The sequence below is a fragment of the Ovis canadensis genome, chromosome 6 (genome assembly GCF_042477335.2).
Source record: "Ovis canadensis isolate MfBH-ARS-UI-01 breed Bighorn chromosome 6, ARS-UI_OviCan_v2, whole genome shotgun sequence".
NCBI lineage: Eukaryota > Metazoa > Chordata > Mammalia > Artiodactyla > Bovidae > Ovis > Ovis canadensis.
The window spans coordinates 42,069,516-42,081,333 of NC_091250.1; the positions used below are offsets into that span (position 1 = coordinate 42,069,516).

The 11,818-nt window shown below is 40.9% G+C and overlaps 1 non-coding gene and 1 pseudogene across 1 annotated transcript; both read left to right on the plus strand.

Moving 5' to 3' along the window:
* Positions 1-796: 796 nt before the first annotated feature.
* On the plus strand, positions 797-868 carry TRNAW-CCA (transfer RNA tryptophan (anticodon CCA)). The gene has a single exon. It is a non-coding gene; the product is annotated as a tRNA-Trp (tRNA).
* Positions 869-1,990: 1,122 nt separating this feature from the next.
* On the plus strand, positions 1,991-10,749 carry LOC138442954 (nucleolar RNA helicase 2 pseudogene; annotated as a pseudogene).
* Positions 10,750-11,818: the final 1,069 nt, after the last annotated feature.

Sequence of the window (11,818 nt, forward strand, 5' to 3'; positions counted from 1 at the left end):
TTTTCATGCCAGCTCCTGAATCTGTGGAGACTGAGGGGTGGGGTCAGAAAGAGGGTACAAATTAGGCAGCATCTGGCAGATAAGCCACATGTAACCAGGAGTCGTGTGCTTCCAGCCGGTTCTTATCTCAGAAAGAGTCATTAAGATGCAACGAACATACTGCTCTTCCTCTGAGACTTCCCTTGTAGTTTGTAAGAGTTGCACCTCAAATATGCTGGTTACTCCCTTGTGGTTATAACTGTAACAATGATTTACATTTAGTTAATAAGTATTATTAAGTGCTTTAACTAATATGTGTTCTCTTTTCCATTAGAGAAATCTCAAGAATGGAAATCTCTGCCTTTATGGGATTTCATATGATGTTCAATTTCATTAGGGGTTCATGTTATACACTGGAAGGAGAGCTGGGCTAATTAATAGTTCTATTAATTAGAACCATTTAAACTGATTATTAAAAAGTCACATCTCTTTTTGAAGATTGATTGATTGATTAGTTTTTGGCTATGCTAGGTCTTTGTTGCTGCACATGGGGTTTCTCTAGTTGTGGTGAGTGGGGGCTCCTCTTTGTTGTGGTTCCCAGACTTCTCACTGTGGTGGCTTCTCTTGGTGCAGAGCACAGCCTCTAGGCGCTTGGACTTCAGTAGTTGTGGCGCGTGGGCTCAGTAGTTGCAGCTCAGGGACTCTAGCGCCCTGGCTCAGTAGTGCATGGGCTTAATTGCCCTAGGGTGGGTGAGATCTCCCTGGACCAGGAATTGAACCTGTGTCCCCTGTATTGGCAGGTGAATTCTTAACCACTTCCCTGGTGGCTCAGAGGTTAAAGCGTCTGCCTCCAATGCAGGAGACCCAGGTTCGATCCCTGGGTCGGGAAGATTCCCTGGAGAAGGAAATGGCAACCCACTCCAGTATTCTTGCCTGGAGAATCCCATGGACGGAGAAGCCTAGTAGGTTACAATGCACGGGGACGCAAAGAGTCGGACATGACTGAGCGACTTCACTTTCAGCTTCACCTTCACCTTCAGACCACCAAGGAAGCCCCAAAATGTCATGTCTTATTGAACTGGGGAGACTGGTAAGTGGCTGACTTGAGGCATAGTCAGTGATGTCATTGTGGCGTTCTCACTTTGAGACAATCTTTCTCTACCTGGCAGGCTAAGAAGTCCCTGGGACCCCAAAGCTAATATCCAACCACTCGAACAAACCCAGATAAAACAGAATTGTCCCAGAAAGTGCCTGTAAAACTGTTTCAGAAAGGACTCTGCTGGATAGCTTGATTTATATGCTTATTCCTAAACTGTGGTCCAAGATAGGGGTTATTCCAACCAGTCATGCTGGAAGCATGTGTCTATTTATGGAGAATAAAGGTTGGGAGAGTTGCCATGTGGGGTTCAACCTTCCTGGAATCCCGTATAATGGGTACTTCCCAAGTAAGGGAATCCTTTTACAAGGAAAAAAGGGGAAAACACACTGTATGATATATCCATTCTAGATACAGTGATGATAAAATTTATTCCCCAAGCTGGATAAATAATGATTATTCTAGGACAACAGTCATGAAATAGAATTTTCCTTAACCACTCAGGAAATATGGTCCACCTACTTGTGGGGGAGAGGCTATCTGATCCTTTAGTTTTTACTCCAAACTGTACAGAAAATCCTCAGTTAAATTTTTGTCAATTCTTTCAGTACTCTTATAATAGAGATACAGTATATTTAATAATGTCAAACTCATTCCTGGTTTGATGACTTTGATATGCTTTTACAGATTAACCTTGATTTATCAGAGTTAAAACATCATTTTCCCCTGATTATAGTAGTCATCTTTAAAAAGAACTCATGAAAAAATGATGTTAAATAACATAAATATGATGAAAGCATAAAGTATAAGTCAGGGAATCATGAAATACATGTCAGTGATATCTTTTGGAATAAAAATCCAGCATGTTTTGACTCAGATGCTTAGAGACTGAACAGGAAGTTATCCCCAGAATCCATGGACCTCAGTGAAGGTAGTCGTGGTGGCTTTGAAAAGGAGGACAGTAAGTTACAGATTTGTTTAAGAGATAGGACCCAGGACTTGGTGATTTGACCTAAAAATACAAGGGAAAGACTAAGGTCCAGGATTCTGAATCAGGTAACTTCCTAGGAAGGGAGCCCATCATAGAATTATTGGAAGACAAAGAGGACCGAGAGATGTGAAAGAAACACAGTCTCAAACCTGTTCTGAGTCTGATTTAATTTATAATCCCATTCTTGAAATTCAAACCTTCTTTTCTTTCTCTTCCTTGTTTAACAATGATGATTTAATGTTCTCTTTACCTACAGAATGCTCTGCCAAGCCTTACTCTTTGAGATGACCACAATAGGCCTCTTCTTCGCAGCCAAATCATGACGGAATTCCAACATGTGCTTGTAACTGGGGAAATGCAGAGGAGGAGACTGCATGCTTCATTTATAGACATTTTAAACCTTAGTTCTATGGAGATTTTTGTAACACAAAAATAGTAATTATTATAGAAATATATATCTACTGAAAGTATAAAGCATAGGAATCTTGTTTTCAAATCATCTTTATCTATTCTTTTTTTCAATATTTTTATTTCTTTCTGTGAATTTTCTTTTGGTTTGTTGCCTTTTTGAAATTCAATTGTTGATACTTTTTATAATTTAAGGATATTGCTCCTGATCAGGTGACTTTTCTAGGTGGCATCTTAGAGTTGGAGTCTTCTGTAGTGACCCCCCCTTGACTTGTTTCACTACTATCAGAAGCTAATTGCTGCTTCAGCAATTGCTATGCACCAGGCATTGTTCACCTTGGCCTCCCGAATAGAACCACATTCTGCTGCTGCAGTATTTGCCAGATATTGTTTGTTGTTTAGTTGCCAAGTCATGTCCAACTCTTTGAGACCCCATGGACCCTAGCCCTCCAGGCTCCTCTGTCCATGGGATTTCCCAGGTAAGAATACTGGAATGGGTTGTTCTCTGGGGGATCTTTCTGACCCTGGGTTTGAACCCGCATCTCTTGCATTGGCAGGCAGATTTTTTTTTTTTTTTTACCACTGAGACATCAGGGAATAAATACTTGATGAATAATGATAGCAGTAAGGTTCTTGAATGATGACTGTTTTCCAGGAGTTACTAAGCATATTGCAAACATTATTTCATTCAAATGCCTCCAAATGATTCTATAAGGTAAATACAATCCTTGTCATCATTTTACAGATCAGGAAACTGAGGATATGTAAATAATTCCTCTGAGATCCCTCAGATCTCCCAACTGAGTTTAGAACCCAGTCCTCTCTTACTTTAGAGTTTAAGCTTTTAATTATACTATCAAGAGAATTGTACCTAGAAGGGACGTTTTAGACCATATGTATGGACTTTTGACCCTATGAAGAATTAATCATTAATGTGATCTCACATTTTGAATCAGTTTTTTTTTTTAATGAAGTTAAGAGCATTGCATTATACAACTAGAAAAATCCCAGACCATAAATTTCATGTTTCTCAAAGCTCCTGAATTATAGTACCAGGCAGAATTTGGCAGAGAGAGGACCCAATGGATACTGAAAGACCCCACAGGTAATAAAGTAATCCAGACTAGAGTCATGAAACTACCCTTGAGTGCAAAAGGCAAAGTTAGCTTTGTGGAATTAGCTCTTATTTTGTTGAGCTTTTATGGCGGCTTTTAGGCGGAAACCTTGGTCTTACGTTATAATCAGTTTTTGCAATACAAGTTAATCTTGAGACCATCTTCTACTCATACAATTTTAGGAGTGCTAATGTGTAAAATCCTCTTCCTGTAGGTAGAATCAAATTCCTAATTGACTAGGCCAATTTAGATTTGAGTTCACTTCTGTAAGCAGAGGGCCACCTTCATAGTCACATGCTGCTTTCTCAGCTGAGCTCCAGCTCACTGGCTTCTGGGGTTAAGCAGAGAGAAGCCATATCTAAGGCCAGCTAGCTCCTCTTTCTTTCAACTCATTTTCCTTATTGCTTAATTGGTTAGAATATATTTTGTCTGTTTTGTGGAAAGAGCATAGGACAATGAGTCAGAAGATACATGTCCTTATCCTGTGTGATTTAAAACAAGACATTTCAATTTCCCTTTAAAAATTTTTTTATTTTATTGAAGTATAGTTGATTTACAGTGTTGTATTAATTTCTGCTGTACAGCAAGGTGATTCTGTTGTTTATATGATGCATATATATTATATATTCTTTTCCATTATGGTTTATTATAGGATATTGAATATTGGTACCTGTACTGTACAGTAGGAACCTATCGGTTATTTATTCTATATATACTAGTAAAGTGAAGTCACTCAGTTGTGTCTGACTCTTTGCAACCCCATGGACAGTAGCCTACCAGGCTCCGCTGTCCATGGGGTTTTCTAGGCAAGATTACTGGAGTGGGCTGCCATTTCCTTCTCCAGGGGATCTTCCCAACCCAGGGATCAAACCCGGGTCTCCTGCATTGCAGACAGATGCTTTACCATCTGAGCCACCAGGGAAGCCCCAGTTTGCATCTACTGATCCCAAACTCCCGCTCCGTCCCTCCTCCACCCCCACCCCCCACCCCCTTGGCAACCACAAGTCTGTTCTCTGTCTGAGAGTCTGTTTCTGGTTTTGTAGAGGAGTTCATTTGTGTCGTATTTTAGATTACATATATAAGTGATCTATATTTGTCTTTCTCTTTCTTACTTAGTGTGATAATCTCTGCATCCATACATGTTGCTGCACATGGCATTATTTCATTCACTCTTTTTTCGGTTGAGCAGTATTCCATTGTGTATATGCACCACATCTTCTTTATCCATTCGTCTACAGATAGACATTTAGGTTGTTTCCATGTCTTGGCTACTGTAAATAGTGCTGCTATGAACACAGGGGTGCATGTATCTTTTTGAAGTATAGTTTTCTCAAGATATGTGCCTAGGAGTGGGATTGCGGGATCACGTTGTTCAGTCGCTCAGTTGTGTCCTACTCTTTGTGACCCCATGGACTGCAGCACACCAGGCTTTCCTGTCCTTCCCTATCTCCCAGAGTTTGCTCAAACTCTTGTCCATTGAATCAGTGATGTCATTCAACCATCTCATCCTCTGTTGCCCGCTTCTCCTCCTGCCCCCAGTCTTTCCCAGCACTGGGGTCTTTTCCAAAGAGTCAACTCTTCACATCAGGTGGACAATGTATTGGAACTTCAGCTTCAGCACCAGTCCTTCCAATGAATATTTCCAGAAATCTGGACTGATTTCCTTTAGGATTGACTGGTTTGATCTCCTTGCAGTCTAGGGGATTCTCAAGAGTCTTCTCCAGCACCACAGTTCAGAAGCATCAATTCTTCACTGCTCAGCTTTCTTTATGGTCCAACTCTCACATCTGTACATAACTGCTGGAAAAAATGACAGGTTTGACTATGCAGACCTTTGTCGGTAAAATGATGTCTCTGCTTTTTAATACCCTGTCTAGGTTTGCCATAGCTTTACTTCCAAGGAGCAAGCATCTTTAATTTCATGGGTGTGGTCACTGTCTGCAATGATTTTGGACCCCCCAAAAATAAAATCTGTCCCTGCTTCCACTTTTTTCCCTTCCATTTGTTGGATCATATGGTAGTTCTATTTTTAGTTTAGTTTTTTTTTTAAGGAACCTCCATACTGTTCTCCATAGTGGCTGTGCCAATTTATATTCTTACCAACAATGTAGGAGGATTTGCTTTACTTTACACCCTCTCTAGTATTTGTTATTTGCAGACATTTTGATGACGACCATTCTGACTGGTGTGAGGTGGTATCTCATTGTAGTTTTGATTTGTGTTTCTCTAATAATCAGTGATGTTGAGCATCTTTTCATGGGTCTGTTTGCCATCTGTATGTCTTCTTTGGAGAAATATCTATTTAGATCTTCTGCCCATTTTTTGGTTGGGTTTTTTGTTGTGTTGTTATTGAGTTGTATAAGCTGCTAACATTTTGGTTTCTGAGCCTCAGGTTTCTCAACTATAAATTAGAGTTAATAGCATCTTTTGGGGATAATTGCAAAGATCAAATGAGAGAGTGTGTTTAAAATGCAGCATAAAGCTCTATGCACCTTATGACTTTTTTGATACGTGATTTTACTCCAATTTTTTAGCAAAGAGCTTGAAATTCGCTGAGGTGAAGGCTACACCTCTAATAAGAAACAAACAAGGATTTGAACTAAGTCTAATCCCAAACCTCTGATCTTTTTTTTTTTTTAAATATGCTGCCACATTCAACACATTGAAGTTGTTATTGTGACTATAATTTTTTTCACCATGCATGCTGGAAAGTTTTAACCCTGATATCAACAGTTTCATACGACACTCCACAGGACTCAGTTTCAGCTCTTCTTAAAACCGAGCAAAGAGAAGGTACCCAGGTCCATACTTCCTTTGGTTGCCTGTTTCTCACAGACCTGAAAAGAGGGCACAGCACACGTGTGAATGCCTGTCGCTGTGGCACCAGCAGCCATTACTCAGTGTGTTCTTTGAACACTAAACAATGCAGAGTGAAGAACACATCCTGTGTTTATTCTTTGTCCATTGTTCTCCTGTGCCCCACAACTCAAGGTCTTACAGCAACGTATGGTTGCAAGTGGCTTCAGAGAGTCCTTTCCACCAAGATGATACAATAAAAAGTTACAACCTCCTGACCCTAACCAGCAAAGAAGAATATGCTCGTTGTCTATCAGATGAAGTTACTCATGAAAAATCATATCTATTAGGAAAGCCTGAAAACACACTTCCAAAGGGGAGGGAAAGAATGGAATGTTTTCCTGCTTTCTTGCCTTAGACATCTTTAAGTTGGTGTATATCTTGAATTTGAGGAGCACAGTTTCCTTACAAGGAAAAAACACTTCTTTGTTGATTTGGTTTCTCCTTTGGCATCTTTCTTGTAGCCAGCTGTGCAACTTCTATTAATTAACTTAGTGATTCCTCAGTTGCTGCAATATGGAAGGTTCTGATTAGAACACCTATAAATAGCACAGCAGGCATATGATTCACACATGCAACTTCTAAGATATAAAAACTGAAGGTAGTGCCATCTATCATTACTGTGTGTGTCTTCAGGCACCTCATTTCCTTGATTGCTGAAGACCTACGCTCTTCTTCTAGCCCAGCACTTGGTGCCTGGCACATGGGAGAGTTGCCCACACCCTCCTTGAAAGGGGCCACAGGTAACAAAGCTCAGAGGCCAGAGCAGGGCACTGTAGTCAGCTCAAGGACTGAACTTTGATTTCAAAGCTGTTTACAATTTAGAATATAAAATAAGTATGGGAGCACTAGTGCACTTCTGACTACTGGTTCATAGGCCTGGATTTGGATTGCTTTCTTTTTTCTATAATTTTTAAAAGTTGATATATTGTATTTTCATTTTTATTCAGTTCAAGAAAAAGTTTTCTTTCATCTTCTTCTTTTCTTTTTGGCTGCACTGTATGTGGGAATCTTAATCCCTTGACCAGGGATCAAACCTGTACCCCCTGCAGTGGAAATGTAGTGTTTTAACCACTGGACCATCAGAGAAGTCCCTGTTCTTTTTTAATTATTATCAAAAAATGATCTTTTCTTTCTGGTATGTGTTCTATGCCCAGTGTAGACAGAATTTCAGAAAATAATAGCAAAAGAAGAAAAAAGAAAACCATATTTTTACTCTCAGAGAAAACTTTTTGTTGTACATGTTTCAAAACATACAGAAGGGTGCAGCTGACACTGTCATGAGCTACGTGATGTTCAGTCGCTCCAGTTGTGTCCGACTCTGTGCAGCTCTGTGACTGTAGCTCACCAGCACCTCTGTCCATGAGATTCTCCAGGCCAAGAATACTGGAGTGGGTTACTGTGCCTTCCTTCAGGGATTCTTCCTGACCCAGGGATCACAACCCACATCTCCTGTGTTTCCTGCATTGCCGGCAGATTCTTTACCCACTGAGCCACGTTGGCTATCCAGTCACTCAGTCAAGTCTAACTCTTTGCAACCCCATGGACTGAAGCACTCCAGGCTTCCCTGTCCTTCACTGTCTTCCTGAGTTTGCTTAAACTCGTGTCAATTGAGTTAGGCCATCCAACCATCTCATCTTCTGTCATCCCTTTCTCCTCCTGCCCTCAGTCTTTCTCAGCCTTAGCATCTTTTCCAATGAAAAGATGCTTTTCACATCAGGCGCCAAACTTCAGCTCCAGCATCAGTCCTTCCAATACATATTCAGGGTTGACTTCCTTTGAGAAGCCCAATACTGTCATACCTCATGTATAATTTTAGCTTTAGAGGTAGGTTGAATATTTTTTCATGTCAGCAAGTATTCATCTACAGAATGATTGTTAATGAAAGTGTCTTAGTCTATAGATAGTGTAGACAATAATGCAGAGAATGCGTTATGCAGATACATTCTGCAGATAGTGTAGCTAATGCGCAATAATTGATATGACCAATTCCCTCCTTTCAGGTATTTAGATTATTTCTAATTTCTCACTATTTTAAACTATGATGTGATAATTATCTTTGTAGAAACATTATTTCCTTCCCTTGAATACCCAGAAGTGAAATTGCTGGGTGAAATAAGTGTGTATTAAGTTTGTTGGTCCATAAGAAATAAATGGCGAAATTCTAGAGAAAAGCCCCAACTTCAGGAATGGATTCCCTGATTCTGGACCTGACTCCAACTCCAAGGAAGCTGCCAGTTAAGAAAACAGTGAGTTAGAGCAGGAAATGACTGTGGAGCAAAAAGAAAGAGCCTTCTCTAATTTTCCCATATCTGAAGAAACTACTACAGTTCTCAAAGCCTGTGGGTTGACCTTCCTGTTTCCTGTACAAGCAAAGACGTTTCACCATGTCTATAGGGGGAAGGATCTGATTGCACAGGCGTGGACAGGAACTGGAAAGACATTCTCCTTTGCTATCCCTTTGGTTGAGAAACTTCTTGGAGAACTGCAAGACCAGAAGAGAGGCTGTGCCCCTGAGGTACTGGTTCTTGCATCCACAAAGGATAATAGAGACTTCAGTGACATCACAAATAAGCTGGCAGTGGCTTATTTTTATGGTGAAACTCCCTATGGAGGACAAATTGAATGCATGCAGAATGGGATTGATATCCTGGTTGGGACACCAGGTCGTATCAAAGACCATCTGCAGAATGGCAAGCTAGATCTCAACAGACTCGAGCATGTTGTCCTGGATAAAGATGACCAGATGTTGGATATGGGCTTTGCTGATCAAGTGGAACAGATTTTATGTGTGACATACAAGAAAGATTCAGAAGACAATCCCCAACTTTGCTTTTTTCTGCAACTTGCCCCTATTGGGTGTATAACGTTGCTAAGAAATACATGAAATCTACATATGAACAAGTGGACCTGATTGGTAAAAAGATGCAGAAACCTGCAATAACTGTAGAGTATTTGGCTATCAAGTGCCACTGGACTCAGAGGGTAGCAGTCATTGGAGATGTGATCTGAGTATACAGTGGTTTTCAAGGACTCACTATCATATTTTGTGAAATGAAAAAAGAAGCCCAGGAGTTGTCACAGAATGTGGTTGTAACACAGGATGCCCAGTCATTCAGTTCAGTTCAGTCCCTTAGTTGTGTCTGACTCTTTGCAACCCCTGAATTGCAGCACGCCAGGCCTCCCTGTCCATCACCATCTCCCGGAGTTCACTCAGACTCACGTCCATCGAGTCAGTGATGACATCCAGCCATCTCATCCTCTGTCGTCCCCTTCTCCTCCTGCTCCCAATCCCTCCCAGCATCAGAGTCTTCTCCAATGAGTCAACTCTTCGCATGAGGTGGCCAAAGTACTGGAGTCAGTCCAGTCATTCCACAGAGACATTCCATAGAAGCAAAGGGAAATCACCCTGAAAGGTTTTAGAAATGGTGATTTTGGAGTTTTGGTTACAACCAATGTTGCTGCACATGGGTTAGACATCCCTGAGGTTGATCTGGTTGTTCAGAGCTCTCCACCAAAGGATGTTGAATCCTACATTCATTGCTCTGGGCGAACAAGAGAGCTGGGAGGACCAGGGGTTGCATCTGCTTTTACCAGCACGAAGAATACCAGTTAGCCAAAGTGGAGCAAAAAGCGGGAATTAAATTTAAATGAATAGGTGTTCCTTTTGCAACAGAAATAATAAAAGCTTCTAGCAAAGATGCCATCAGGCTCTTGGACTCTGTGCCTCCCACTCTGATCGGTCACTTCAAGCGGTCAGCTGAGAAGCTGATTCTGGCAGCAGCTCTGGCCCACTTTTCCAGTGCCACCTGGGTAGACCAGCACTCCTTGATCAACTCAGAAGCAGGCTTTTTGACCGTGATCTTGTGGTGCTCAATTGAAATGCCAAACATTAGTTATGTTTGGAAACAACTTAAACAGCAGCTGGGTGATATTGATTCCAAAGTGAAGGGAATGGTCTTAAAGGAAAACAGGGTGTTTGCTTTGATATCCCTACTGCATCAGTAACAGAAGTACGGGAAAAGTGGCATGATTCACAGCGCTGGCAGCTTTCTGTGGCCACGGAGCAACCAGAGCTAGCAGGTCCATGGGAAGGACATCACAACTTCCGAGGACAGCAGGAAGGCAGTCAAGGCTTCAGGGGATAGCACGAGGGCAACCGAGGTGTCAGGGGACAGCGGGAAAGAAGTAGAAGCTTCAGGGAACAGAGATGAGGAGGTGGCAACAAAAGTAACAGGTTCCACAACAAAGGCCAGAAGCATTTGGACAGTAATTTGGACAGTAATAAAGCATTTGGACAGTAATTTGAAGTAGAGGATTTATTTGGCAAAAACAGAACTATGTTCAACAATGTGGAACTGAACATTATTTTTCATACAGAGTATTTTTGTATTTTTCATACAGAAATATCATTTGTCTTTCATTTTACATGTGTGTATATTTAATCAACAAGGGCTTTTAACGTTTAGATTGTGAATCTTTGTTAAATCCTTTTAATATTTTTCACCTTTGTCATTTTGTTTATAATAGATTTCTCCCTCCAAAGACTGATTAGCCAGTTCTTTTGTTTTTATCTTGGACACTTAATTTATCTAGAATTTAGTTTGAATTATACTTCAAAGTTGGAGAAAGCGATGGCACCCCACTCCAGTACTCTTGCCTGGAAAATCCCATGGACGGAGGAGCCTGGAAGGCTGCAGTCCATGGGGTCGCTGAGAGTTGGACACGACTCAGTGACTTCACTTTCACTTTTCCCTTTCATGCATTGGAGAAGGAAATGGCAACCCACTCCAGTGTTCTTGCCTGGAGAATCCCAGGGACAGGGGAGTCTGCTGGGCTGCCGTCTATGGGGTTGCACAGAGTCGGACACGACTGAAGCGACTTAGCAGCAGCAGCAGCAGCATACTTCAAAGTAAAGATCTAATATTTTTTTTCCCAAAGACGTAACCAATTTTCTCACAATCATTTATTGAACAGCCTACTTTTATCATACATTAAATACTAATGAATCCTCAGGTTTGATGTTGTTTCTTTCTTTTTCTTTAATTTAATTTTTTTGGCTGCTCTGTATGGCTTACAAGATCTTAGTTCCCCAACCAGGGATTGAACCTGGGCCCTCGGCAGTGAAAGCCCAGAATCCTAACCACTAGGCAACCAGGGAACTTCCCTCAGTTTTTTGTTTTTAGATTTTTGTTAGGGTATAGTTGATTTATAGCATTGTATTAGTTTTAGGTGTATAGTAAAGTGAATCTGTTATATCAATATATGTACATATATTCACTCTTTTTCAGATTTTTTTTCCCATATAGGCCACTATGCAGTATTGAGTAGAATTTCCTATGCTATGCAGTAGGCCCTTATTAGTTATCTATT